This window comes from Chlorocebus sabaeus, chromosome 3, assembly GCF_047675955.1.
Source record: "Chlorocebus sabaeus isolate Y175 chromosome 3, mChlSab1.0.hap1, whole genome shotgun sequence".
Classification (NCBI taxonomy): domain Eukaryota; kingdom Metazoa; phylum Chordata; class Mammalia; order Primates; family Cercopithecidae; genus Chlorocebus; species Chlorocebus sabaeus.
This window is the reverse complement of record NC_132906.1, coordinates 61,800,761-61,813,596: the sequence shown is the minus strand read 5'-3', so window position 1 is coordinate 61,813,596 and position 12,836 is coordinate 61,800,761.

Sequence of the window (12,836 nt, the reverse complement as noted above, 5' to 3'; positions counted from 1 at the left end):
CTATCCTCCTCAAGAGTAGCAGCAGGTCCCCCGATGCTAATTCGCCATGCCCCTGCCTCCCTCTAAAAGCAACTGAACTGATGGTGCTAAAATTCATCATCTTCCAAGTCTGTATGCTTTAAAATTAATTTATAATTCCTAAAATCTCTCTCTTAGTAAGTATATTTCTCCCTTGTAATCTGTATCTCTCTCGATTTAGCAAGGTGAGATAGACAGATTCTGTTGATAGACAGAGAGATGTGTTATTTAGAATGATTATTTCCTTAGCAAATTACTATCATTTGTAGTTGTTTCCACTCTAAATAAAAGAAATATTCTAAATTTCATCTTTTCTTTTCCACAATGTGTACCCTCTTAGTATCTTCTTTTGGGGAACATAATATTAATCTTAGTTTTTCTCTCCAGACTTTTTAGTTCTGTGTATCTAAAATTTTCATAAAAAGATAAGCAAACACTACAGGTTCCCTCCAGAACAGAATATTCTCAATCAAAAGTCACTTGGCCTTAAACAGGGAACCCAGAACAATGAAACATGTGTTTGGCTACCTTTCAAAAGAAATACTGCTTCCCTGTTCCTCTCACTGCCAGTCCCTCAAGGCAAGCATTGATCCCCAGAGATCTGTGAAGTTTCCACATCTCAATTACTTACTTCAGAGCTTAAGGAAAAATCTTTCCAAATTACCCAGTACTAACTAATCAGTTTAGGTAACATACTATCATTTCTTTGTTAGTGTCATTCTGTGGGATTGGCATTACTGCTCTCTTTCCATCACTTCCTTTTTTTTTTTTTTTTTTTTTTTTGAGACGGAGTCTTGATGTCTCCCAGGCTGGAGTACAGTGGCGCAATCTCGGCTCACTGCAACTTACACCTCTTGGGTTCAAGAGATTCTCCTGCCTCAGCCTCCCGAGTAGCTGAGATTATGGGCATACGTCACCACACCTGACTAATTTAGTAGAGACAGGGTTCTACCATTTTGGGCAGGCTGGTCTCGAACTCCTGACCTCCAGTGATCCACCCGCCTCGACCTCCCAAAGTGCTGGGATTACAGGCATGAGCCACCGGGCCCAGCCTCTTCCCAGCACTTTCATACTTTGTTTGCCTTGGATGCAAATATTAATAAAATAATATGGTAACTCCTGTGAAATAAAATCAATGGCTCTTTTTCTCTTTTTTCACCAATACTTCTCCTTGTCATCCTAAGTTACATTTTTTTGCTAAAACTAGAGATTCCTTCCTTAGAAGACCATCAAATTAATCATACTATGCTGCATTGTGGAAGGAACATTCAACTACGACTCAAAACACCTTGGTTCTATGCCAGAACCAACCTATCATTACATAATTCTCCCAGTTCCACTAGGTTTCAACTTCTTCATTTGTAAAATTAGCAAGGCAAGCTGAAAGTTACCACTCTCTTTGCAAACTTTGTTATTCATTTATTCAGTATTTATTGAGAACCTACTATATGCCAGGCACTGTGCTAGGCGCCAGATATATAAAATGCCATGGCCTCCAGGAGCCCACATGAGACTGACAAGTAAACAAGTATCCACAGAAGAAGGGGAGTTTGAGAAACATACAGAGAGGGAATCCTACCTTCTCCCGGAGATGGGAGTGTGGGTGGTGCAAAAGAGGTGACAGCTGAATGAGGCCCTGTGGGTTAAATAGTAGTCCAGGAAAGAAAAAAGGCAGGATAAGGGGTTCTGGGTGGGGAAAATTCTAAACATAGAGGAGAGAATGCGTAACAAGATTATATGCTAGAAGTTCTTTGGCCTTTCCAAAGCACAGACATATGAAAAGGAATGACACATTTGAGAACTGAGAGACGTGTGGATTAGCTGGAACTCAGTGCATGGTAAGGCATGGCCACAGATGAGCCAGAGAGAGAAGCTGGGGCCACGGGGCCACGGAGTCACACTGTGTAGGAGTCCTATGTGTATCAGGATTTAGGCTTCATCCCAGGCAATGGGAAGCAGCATATGTTTTATGTTTTAGGTTTTGTTGTTTTTTGTTTGTTTGTTTGTTTTTTTAAAGAGACAGAGTCTCATGCTATTGCCCAGGCTAAGTGCAGTGGCTTTGATCATGGCTCACTGCAGCTTCAACCTCCCGGGCTTAAGCAATCCTCCCACTTTAGCTTCTCAATTAGCTGAAACTACAGATGTGTACCACCATGCCAGGCTTTTGTGTGTGTGTGTGTTGGGGGATGGGGGGTGGTGTTAAAGACAGGGATCTTGCTATGTTGCCCGGGCTGGTTTTGAACTCCTGTGCTCACTCAAGTCTCCTACCTTGGCCTCACAAAGTGTTGGGATTACAGGTGTGAGCTCAACCAGGCACTGGTTTTAAAGCAGGGGATCATGTTGGCAGTAGGGTGGGGATGGGCTGGTGGGAGCAAGCCTTGCAGTGGCGAGAGCAGGTGGAATGCTCCTGCAAGAGTCTAAGCAAGACAGAAGAAGGGCTCAAAACAAGGGGGTGGCTGGGGGATATGGAGAAGGGAACATATATGAGAGGTACTTCTGAAATATCATTGACTGGCTTTGCTGACCACTAAATATGGACGGAGAGTGGGAAGAAGAAACTGGGAAGCTATTTAGGTGATGATCCCACTCACCAGAATGGCACAACCAGGAGGAGGAGCACTTACGAGATTAAATGTTCAATTCAGGACGTAAAGTGTAGAAAGTGTCTATGGAACATGCAAATTGAAATATCTGTAAGGTAGTTACACAATCAGATCCAGAGTTTGCTAAGTAGGTAAAGAGTTGCAGGTTAATACGGACATCAGTCATAGCACACAGAGGGTAGTTGAAGCCATGAAGCTATGAAAGTGGGTATTTTCCAAAGAAAATCTATAGAGTAAGAAGGAAAGTGGGTCAAGAATGAAAACAAATAGAACAATAAGATTGGCTCTTAAACTGTTTTAGGTAACAGACCATTTTAGAAACTGATTATAGCTATGGACTATCTATATCCCCAGAAAAATGTTCACACAAATTTTAGCATGGAATTTTAAGGGAGTCACTGACTCCATGGTTCAAGGATGGCAAGTCAAGGACAGGGAGCAAGAGAACATAAATAATTTCTATTTTTCATTTTGCTGTTATAAATCATATTTCCAAGGATACTAATTGCCAATAAATGAGACACTCAGAGTTTTGTTTTTTTTTTTTCTCCCCCCTGCCACTAAAGAGTCTCTGCAGTGTGATTCTTCACATGAAGAGAGAGTTTCAGATTCCATGCTATGGAAGGTTTGCCTCTATCTGACCATGTCTGTCTGAGGCACAGGATCATCTGATCAGCCACCTATTTCAAGTAATGGCAAAACCAAAATTCTAGCAGGAAAGTGGCATTGTACCCTGGAGGTAACTGTAATGTCCCAGACAGCCCATCTGCCCCACGTCTGAAGAATCTGAGACCTGAGCTCTGTCTGACATCCAATTATCAAGGAATAATTCTACTTGTGCCCCTCTTCTTTTCTCTTGGCTCACTTCATTTTCCATCCCAGTCCTTTTCTCCTTATAGAACTTGACCTTGACCGTCTGGTTCAAGAAAGACATCTGACATCTCCCTACTTCTAAGTCCAGCACTGTTTTCTTGTTTTTCTCATTCAGCTCCCTGAGCTCCAGGGTCACAAGTTCAGGATCTCTCTAAAGTACACTATGTCTGCGGGAAGCAACAGTGCCACCACCCCCAATGGAACTCAGAAGCAGATAGATTACTGAAAAGAGCTCAGACAGAAACTGATTTTTCTTATCTAAATTATGGGCCACGTGAAAGTTTTAAGTGTACTTTCAATTATAAGGAAGCTGTACTTTTCTAAGCGTAAATAGGGGTGGGAGAGGTTTGTGTCCCCTTTGATCTTATCATCCTACCTCAATCCTAAACTTTCCCACCTCGAAGGGACAGACAGAATGAAACTTTGCCTTGCCATTTTCTTTCCAGATTCTATCGCCTTTTATCATTTTATCATGTGGCCAACTAAGGCTGAAAACTACTGCAGCTTCCTCCATACTTGCCCATACACCCGTGCAGTAAATGACACCAGTGTTAAATGTATCATTTGGTATTTAAGGAGATGAATCCCTACTTTCAGATCACACATTCATTGGTACATTATCCTGAATCTCCCTACAGAGCTCTATATTCTTTTTCTCAATCCACTAAACTCCGAACTACAGATACCTCTTCCTAAGGGTTCTAGGAAATAGTGTTGTGATACGCCACTAAACAAGGATGCTTTGTTTAGGAATTTTTTAATGGTCAAATTGGGAAACAGTTACTTCCGTTTGTAACTCCACGTCCTTTTTTCAGATTACAAGAGCAAGCAGTCTGTAGTCCTGTAAGTTTTCTGAGGATAAGGAATACCATGACCATTCATGAAATAAATCAACAAAAAAGCATTCAAGAGCTCCTAATGCTAAGTCCAGCACTGTGCAGGGGATGTAAGAAAAGCACAGTTAAGGAGAAAAGAAATGAAGCCAACACATCCCTCTAAGTCTCAGTCTTTTTATCTATAAAATGGAGACGTTATCTACTACTGTGTTATGGAGTCCTATGCAGTGCTCTTGAAAGAATTGAAAGATACTGTTGGCAAAGCCCTAGCCCAGGTTTGATCTCCCTGTCATATAAGTTCTTTGAACTTTTTCTTTATACCACCTACCATAATAGTAATTATATTGCTATTTGTGTGATTATTAACTGTCTCCCCCGTAACACTACAGTCCTAAGAAGAAATAAGGTCCATCTTACACTATACTCCATAATGTTCCACATGTGGCCCAACCTCAATAAATGTTTGTTGAATAAATGAGTGGATGAACAAAGGCCAATAAGTTTTAGCTCTACTTCAGACTAAACTAAGAGTAGTGTGTATTATTTTATTTGAGTCTATCCAAAACTATACTGAAAAATATGAGATGGATTTTACTATTATTTCACACATGGGATGACAGAAGTTCAAAAGGAAGCTCACCAATAAAATGCAAAGCCGAAATCCACATTTTCTGACTTCCAGTTCCCAAACTCTCTTTAAAACTGGAGCAAATTGCCTCATTTGACTATTTTCTGTACTCAATGAGTTCTCCTTAATTACATAAATGTTATAATAAAAACATCTGTAACAAATTAGAAAAAAGAGAAATATGGGAAAAATACTCTAAGGAATCACTTTTTTACCCTGCCCCCTTCTAGCCAAAACATAAACTAGCATTTCTATTCCTTTCTCCCAACAATATACTAACAAGCATTTTTCCTAGTTGTTTCATTGTTGTGTTATTTATTTTATTAACATTCCACCAGGTTCTGTCACTTGGGGTGCTTTGTGCCTTTGGTCAGAGCCTTGTTGCATATTCCCAAGTGAAACAGCATGGCGTCTTTAATGTCCCACCCATGCCACACTGCCTCTTGATAATTCCACACTCCTAAGGCACCAGGGGCCTCAGAAAATTTACAATGTCCAGTCCTCAGGAACCCAGGTAGCCTAGAAGCTCCAAGCCTTTCTTAATTTTTGAATTTCTTTAAATCCATCTGTTTAACATTTGTCTCTGAAAACTATAATCTGGATGTTAGCAGGTTCATCAGATATGCATGTCTTAAGTAAATAATATGTGATCTATCCAAAGAAAACAAACAAACAAAAAGCTTAGTTAATAGATTCTTACTTTCCAAAGGCAATTGAGACTCCGTTTTGAAATTCAATTGCAAATTCTGTGGAGATGTTGAGAATGATGTTGAGCATGACATGGCATGAGTTTGTTTCTATGACCATTTATAGCAACAATTTTCCAGCAGTGCCAGGGCTCATGAACACGTAGCTCATTTTTACCTGATGAACGAACACTAAATGTAGAAGACTACGTGCTCACAAACAGGGTGTTCCCCGTAAGTCCTGCTCTCCCAAACGAAGCAGGGCGTTCCCGACAAGTCCTGCTCTTTTTCCAATTCCTTGTCCTCAACAACCGGGCCGTAAATATGTTCCTCTCTAGGATCATTCCTCTCTAAAGCTTCAGATGCCTCACCTCCTGTGGCAGTATCGCCATGCTCCGAGTCAGTTTCAAGTAACTCTAATGCCTGAGTAATGGAACTACACAAAGTCCACAAAGTCAGAGGCATTGTTTGCCCTCGCTGATGAGCTCCGCGCGGGGCTTTAACCACTTGTAACCATTCCTTTCTATTTAACTGCACTTTGGTTTGATATTGAAACCAATAACAATGTTGTTCAACATGGGCAAACAATCGCTTCAAAGTCTTCGGTTCCTTAACTAACTTCTACTCCTATAGACATCAACAGTTCCTGGAGTAACCACAAATATTCGGAGGCCAGAGAGGTGGAATTCCCCATAATTTTCCTGTGGGTCTCCCTTTCTTTATTTACCTGCCCGGGGTGTTCCCCCTCCGGTTCCTTGCTCTCCTGGAGCCACGGACCCTCCTCGCTGCGCCAGATGTTGGGGTCCGCGCGTTTCCTAAACAAAGGAATGAACACACAAGACAACACAAGACAAGACAAACATGGCGGCCGCCTCGAATGCCGCGCTCTGCTTTATTTTATACAGTCGTTTGTGGAATGTTGCCAAGTCACAAGACACATTGTTGTTTTTCTGACCTTTCCCTGACTTTCTGGATTTTCAAGATGTTTACATATAAACAGGCCCCTAATGCCCTGCTTCCTTTGCAAGAGCAGGACTTATTGGGAACGCCCTGCTTCCTTTGCAAGAGCAGGACTTGTCGGGAACGCCCTGTTTGTGAGCACGTAGTCCTCTACACTAAGAATTGTAAAATGTATATACAAAATGTTTATACATTCCACACATGAGATTCCATACATATATAACTCTATAGCAGTTATGGAATACTATACAGCAATAAAAACAAACAATTGGCATATGCTGTAATTCATATGAAGCTAAAATACAATGCACTATGTCCAAAAAGCAGACACAAAAGACTACACGCTGTGTGGTTCCATTTATATAAAATGTCCACAAAAGGCAAATTTCTGGAGATACAAGCAGATCAGCAGTTGCCTAGGATGGGAAGTGGCAGTGGGTCCTTTCCTTAAACAGATAAGGAGAAATTTTTTCAGGTGATGGAAATGTGCTAAAACAGGATAGTGGTGGTACTTGAACAATTCTGTAAATGTCCTAAAAGTCACTGGATTGTACACTTACAATAAGTGAAAATTTTGAATGTAAATTATACCTCAACCAAGTTGTTTTTAAAATGATGTCTGTGGGTCGGGTGCGGTGGCCCACGCCTGTAATCTCAGCACTGTGGGAGGCTAAGGTGGGAGGACAGCTTATGTCCAGGAGTTGAAGACCAGTCTGGGCAACATAGGCATACCCTGATCTTTACCAAAAAAAAAAAAAAAAATTAAAAATTAGCTGGGTGTGGTAGTATGCATCTATAGTCCCAGTTTTTTGGGAGGCTGAGGTAAGAGGATTGCTTGAGCCCAGGAGGTGGAGGCTGCAGTGAACCGTGATGGCTCCATGGCACTCCCGCCTAGCGTAGCGACAAAGCAAGATCCTGTCTCAAAAATAAATAAATGACGTCTCTGAGAGCCAGTCAGCACCTCAGGATTTACAAATGGAGCCTTGATACTTGAATGCACTGTTTCATGATGCAGTGTTTCGACTTTATATTCACAAAAGCCTTCTGTACCGAGTTATGGATAGATTGGTTCTTTTCAAGGAGTCCTATTAATCTGCTGGACTGCGTCTGTTGTGATTTTAAGAAGATTTAGTTTAACAACTATCTTGCATTAACTCTGGAAATCGTTATAGTAATTCCCTGTGGTCAGGACGGAATACGTGACTGTGTGAGGTTGAAACCCTCAGCAGATATTCAATGAGGATCACTTCATTACGTTACTATCCTTTGGATAGTTGGAGTGGTTTGGCTCAACATAAATAATTTTTTTGTCTTTAATATTTGCTTAAGCAGAACCATCATCATTATGCCATTAAGTTGAATTTTAGGATTTAGGCTTGTTTCGTTGGCTTTTGGCGCATTTATTTTTGGCTTTCTTAGGAATTAACCGCAAACCATTAGTGAAAACAATAAAGCGGCCAGGAGAACTGTACGGAAAGCCTGGGCAAAAATTGTTGAGGAGGTCCTTAGCAAAGTCTCCCAGATTTTTGCCTGAGTTACCCAAATACATTGACAACTATCTCTATTTTAAAGTCATCAAAAAGGAAAAATATCTGGAACAATTTCTGCAGAAACCCCTCGGACTTTCCTCATTTTCCCCCACTTCCCCCTAAGCCTATGCCACAACACATACCACTAGACACACATGACAAATTACCAAGACCACACCATTTATTAAAAGTAAAGCAAGATTAAGTTTGGTTGTCCATAAAGAGGAAAGATCTGGAAGCACCTTTTAAACTGATCTCCCACTATCACCAAGATTCTGATGAGTGCAGCAGGGAGAGATGTTAGAATATACTTGGCATGGGAAGGCTGTCTTTGGAAGAGTCTGACCCAACCTCAAGTGGGAGGGGGCATGTGTGTGAATTAGAGATGAGGGTGAGCGCATGTCCTTTGAAAAATCTACCCAGATAGTTTGCCTGTAGGAGTTAGATGTTTCCTCTTTAGGACTTTCATACCTCTTTGAATCTGATTCTATTTTAATCACAATATATTGTTGTCCTTCTTCCTCATTACATTAAAATCCTCAAAGATAAAACTAATTGCATCTCATACATTGTTCTATCCACAGTTCTGGGCATAGTGCCTCCTCCTCTCCATACGCCCTGCTCAACTTTTAAGTTCAGTGGTACATGTGTGCAGGATGTGCAGGTTTGTTAGGTAGGTAAACATGTGCCATGGTGGTCTGCTGCACATATCATCCCATCACCTAGGTATTAAGCCCAGGATCTATAAGCTGTTTTGCCTGATGCCCTCCCTTCCCCCACCTCCCACCCTCCCACAGACCCCAGTGTGTGTTATTGCCAACCAGGTGTCCCTGTGTTCTCATCATTCAGCTCCCACTTATGAGTGAGAACATGCAGTGTTCGGTCTTCTGTTGCTGCATTCATTTGTTGAGGATAATGGCTTCCAACTCCACCCATATCCCCGCAAAGGATATGATCTCATTCCTTTTTATGGCGCACTGCCTTTCACACAGTGTGTTCGATACCCATCCCTAGGAGGAATGTATTTACTGTGGAAAGACTATTATAGAAGTTTTACAAATAAAAGTAATTATGTAGTGAAATGAATTTATTGGAACGACTACATTGGTTAACGCATTTTACCTAGGGAAAGAATGTACTCATTTGAAGATTTTCCATCAGGTTTTATACTCAATATCCATGTAGTTATTTTTGTAAGCCAGTTGCTTATGTGAATGTACAACATACTACATACCTTTAGCACCAAAGAGTCATGTCATGCTATCACTAGGAGGTTCTCTAACTAATATCATGTCAGAGAAACTTTCAAGCGTGCTTTAAAAATGCTTATGTAAAATGTTTCCCTGGCCATGATATCATGTCAAGTCTAAATATAGAACTTACTGTCTGTAGAGTTTTTAGTCTTTGGTACTGTTCCTTTTAGCTATAGCTGTGCAACTTGTTTTGTGAACCAGTCAACCTGTTATGATGATGTCAGTATAGAAGTTATATAATGGTTTTCCTTCAAAGATTAAAGATACATGACCAATATTATAAAATATATAGATCTGACAGAATGCTTTATAATTAGATGAAATGTGCTTTCAGAAAAATTCTCATAAAACGTACCAAATAATGTGACAAACCAAGCCCATGAAATCATTTCTTACTCTGTGTAACTCTTTTAGCTCACTATCATGTTTTTTTTTCAGATATGCAAAATTCTAACAATCAAAGGTTTATTAGTAAGACAGGAAAAGGAAGGGAGACAGAACCAAATCGGTTAATACCTTATAAAGCTACTTTCTATTACATTTAAAGTATATTAGGAAAAGAACATGTATTGATTAAATAAGTTATCACTAGTTATTCTATTACTGCTAAACAGGAAAGTTAGACCTAAAGTAAGCAGACATAGATCTGCCGATGAGTACATAGCAGGGGAAGTGGCTGCGTGCCACAGTCTGCCATCTGGTGACACCTCATTGAAAGAGAGATAAGGAACAAGAAAAATTATTGTGAACTTTCTTTATCCCAGATAGTTAGGATGTTTACTTCCACTCACCTTAATGGCTACATGTCACTAGTTCCCAACATCTGACCTGGAGTAAACAGACTTTTTATGATTTATTTCACTACATTTCAGTTTCTCATGAAGACTCCGTTGAGTATGAATTCTAAAAAGATTGGTCCTTAGGCAACAGGAAAGCTCAATGCCTAGTTAGAAAGATAACACAGCTGTTTGTTCAAACACTTTTCTAAGTGATCCGCAGTGGCAGCAGGAATGAAAATGATGTCTCTAGAAAGTAACAACTTGGCTAAAGTTAAACTAGCTTCATTAAAGAGCATAAGAGAGAAAGACTCAAAAGAATGCTTGAAAAACTATCCTAAAGAAGCTCAACAACCAACTTTACTTATTTAAGTGTCTAAGAAGCAGACATCTGGGTGTCTCTTTAAATCTCCTAAAATAAACTGATGATTGTAGGTTAAAGACAATCTGAAGTGTTAAATGATTTTGTTTTTAAACCCCTATTTTAAGGTATATGTAATTTATTGCTTGTTTGCATTAAGTGTAATTTTTTTTTTGTTTTTTTTGACAGGGTCCTGCTTTATCACCAAGCTGTAGTGCAGTGGCACAATCATAGCTAACTGCAGTCTTGAACTTCTGGTCTCAAGTAATCTTCCCGCCACACTGCCTCAGCCTACCAAGTAGCAGGCACATGCCACCATGCCTGGCAATTTTTTTTTTTTTTTTTTTAGAGACAGTGTTTTTTTCTGTTTCCCAGACTGGTCTCAAAAGATCCTCCTGCCTCAGCCTCCCAAAGTATTGGGATTATAGTGTCAGCTACTACACCCAGTCCCTAAATGCAATTTCAAAGAACTATCTGATGTCAAAAATGTGTGAGAAATTTTTTAACAAGCCTTTTATTTCCCTTAAGGCTAATAGCTGTTTTTGCCTGGTAAATATGGATCTAAATGTATTCTAACCTCAGAATAAATTCAATTAACTTATATTACAGAATCCATGGGCAAATGATTTTCCCATTGTTGCAGCAGATATATTCTCTAAAAAAGCAAGAGTACTGTAAATTGCTAGGCTTCTCTCTGGCCAAGGTGCTACTACTTTAAAATAACCTTCTCTAGGTCTGTCCTAAAAATCAGCGTTGCTGCATGAGAAAAGAGAATGGAGTCCAAGTAAGCAGATCTGGAGTGAAACCCAGATTTTCATCACCTTCTCATGGTATGACCTGGTAAAACAGTTTAACTTTTCTTAGATTTGACTCCCTCCTCTGTAAGGCTTTGTAGGCCATTGTAAAGATTAAATGAAATAGCATATTGAGAGTATCTGGCACATATTAGACCTTTAATGAATACTAGTTTGCTTCCTTCTTCCTGTAACAAACATTGAAAATAATACATTCTAATATATCTAATAGGTTTTTATTGGCACAAGATTTTACTGACACTCGAGAAGACAGTGGACTCAGACAAAGTGCTTATCTTTGAAAAGCTTATACCTTTTTCTTTTTTTTTTTTTTTTTGAGGCGGAGTCTCACTCTGCAGCCCAGGCTGGAGTGCAGTGGCGCGATCTCGGCTCACTGCAAGCTCCACCTCCCGGGTTCACGCCATTCTCCTGCCTCAGCCTCCCGAGTAGTTGGGACTTACAGGCACCCGCCACCGCGCCCAGCTAATTTTTTGTATTTTTAGTAGAGACGGGGTTTCACCGTGTTAGCCAGGATGGTCTCAATCTCCTGACCTCGTGATCCGCCCGCCTCGGCCTCCCAAAGTGCAGGGATTACAGGCATGAGCCACCACGCCCAGCCGCTTATACCTTTTTCTATGTATTGAAAGAGTTCCATGAGATAAGATAGGATTTTCCTCTCATTTCTTTGTTCCATCCCCTCCACAGCCTGGGTGTGAAAAAAAATTCACAATAACTCATAGAAATTGCATTTTAAAGGGCTGGGCGTGGTGGCTCACACCTATAATCCCAGCACTTTGGGAGGCTGACGAGGGTGGTCACCTGAGGTTAGGAGATCAAGACCAGCCTGGCCAACACAGTGAAACACCATCTCTACTAAAAATACAAAAATTTAGCCAGGTGCAGTGGCTCACATCTGTAATCCCAGCACTCTGGGAGGCCAAGGCAGGCAGATCACGAGGTCAAGAGATCAAGACCATCCCGGCCAACATGCTACAACACCGTGTCTACTAAAAATACAAAAAAAAAAAAAAAGAAAGAAAGAAAAAGAAATTGCATTTTAAAAGAATGTCAATATGTCAATTTAAGCTTTTGATTTATAATCATTCACTCTGTAGAATAAGAAACAGCAGGACTTAGGAGTCTGGCGAGGGTCAGTCACATGTAGAACTGGAAGGACTCTCTCTACATTGACATGAAAACCAGCAACAGTCTGGCACCCTCCAAGAGTACGGGCTTTGAAAGAATTGAACTGTGACACCTTAGTATGCATGCTGGGATTTCCGTGATGGATCTCAGGCACTGCTAACAGTAAAGATACCTCCAGTCATTTCAACAGCAGAGGACATCAGCAAAAGGAAAACAGACAGGGAGAGAGAGAGAAAATATGGCAGATTCCACTCATCAGCCGGAACTAGTAGGCTGGTTGCCTTCCCTTCGGGGGCTTCAGGAATATTTTAGTTATTCATATACCATAAACTTTACCTTTCAACTGTATAATTCAGTAGCTTTTAGTATGGTT